A 1717-nucleotide genomic window follows, 5' to 3' on the forward strand; every position below is an offset into this window, starting at 1 on the left:
AAAAAAAAAAAAAAAATTAGCCAGATGTGGTGGCAGATGCCTGTAATCCCAGCTACTCAGGAGGCTGAGGTAGGAGAATTGCTTGAACCCAGGAGGCAGAGTTTGCAGCGAGCCGGAATCGCGCCATTGCACTCCAGCCTGGGTGGCAGAGTGAGACTCCATCTCAAAAAAGAAAGAAAGAAAAAAATTTCCACCCTAAGTAAATGTTTGGGAATAAAGTCTGAGTTTGTTTTCCCCTCTGCTTTTACGTCTATTGGGTTTCTTCACTTCAGAATGAGCCCCTGTATTTAATAAGATTCTCTGGGATCATATCCACAAAAGGATGTTAAATCCTTGAAGCGTTGTTATAAATCTTATTTCTTGGCCGCACTAACAGAAATCCAGCCTAGGGACACCCCCCCCGCCACCCCTGAACCCCATCCCTAAGAAACTCTACAATGTCAGTTAGTCATCCACATCAGTAGCTTTACCCCTCACCTACAGGCAGCTGGTCTATGGCACTCATTCTGCCTCAGAAATAACTCTGACGGGCAACCCGGGCAGGGAGGAATATGGGAGATTATACGAAGGACCTGGGCATAGTCGTGGACCAGCTGAAAGTTTTCCAGGAACGTTTGAAACACTCTTTTTACACTTGTGACAAGTGACATTGATTTTCTTGATGAACATATGCAGCCAAAATCCCAGTTCATACACTGGAAGGAAAAGTTTCATAGAACAAGCAGCAGAGCTCTGAGGAATGGATTCAGAAATGATTCCAGACCCAGAATATGAAAAGTTAGCATTAAATACCCTGCTCTCAGACCACCCAGAAATGGTATCCAGACCTCATCCTGGCCTCTGGAGAACTCCCAGGGCCACCTGTCAAAGTGGCTTGTCAAGCATGGATAAAAACGCCATTGGGGGAAGGGAAATGCAACCTAAAGTCTTCAAGCAGAGGAAATATGAAGAATAATATTTTCCACACGACTATGCTAAAGAGTTGGTTTAAAGAAAAAACCATTTGTAACTATTAGGGAAAATTCCAGGTTAACTGTACTTAAAAAAATAAAATAAAATAAAAAATAAAAAACTAGTCAATATTTTGCTGGGAAATTCCCACTTAAGAAATGGTCTTTCTCGCCCCTGGGGAGAGGGCGTTAAGCTGACACATTTTTCAAATCAAAATGGCTGCTCTAAAAACAAAATCCTTCAAAATGAACACCGTAGAGAGCCCCTCTCTGCCTGTGCCGAGAACGCTCACTACCCACTCCGAGCGCCCTGTGCCAAGGCGAAGTTGAACCCCGTAGAAACCTGATCCCCACTGTGGGGAAAACTGTGCAGCACCCTTATTTAACATTGTGCTTTGTTTTGTATTTCTGATTGTGCTGGTGACATCTGTTCCTTATCTCCCCTCTTCCACTGTGATTTTGTTTATAGGATCCCAGAACAACAGGGACTGCAGAATCTCCACACAGATGACAGGAGACAAGGCTCTCACGGGGTAGTCACTGTCTGCAAAACGTGGAGCCAAAGGCGTGGTTTTCAGAGTAGCTGCCAACACTCATCCAAGTTACTCAGGCTCAGGGACCAGGAATGACTGACTGGAAAGGAGACTGCCTTGTCTGGGGAAGATCCAGAAACACAGATGCAGTTTTTGAAAGTAATCACTCTCTCTTTTTTTTTTTTTTTTTTGAGATGGAGTCTAAAAATGTGTCTGAAATAACAAAAGTGCTGT

Source organism: Cebus imitator, unplaced genomic scaffold, assembly GCF_001604975.1.
Source record: "Cebus imitator isolate Cc_AM_T3 unplaced genomic scaffold, Cebus_imitator-1.0 Scaffold124, whole genome shotgun sequence".
NCBI classification, from domain to species: domain Eukaryota; kingdom Metazoa; phylum Chordata; class Mammalia; order Primates; family Cebidae; genus Cebus; species Cebus imitator.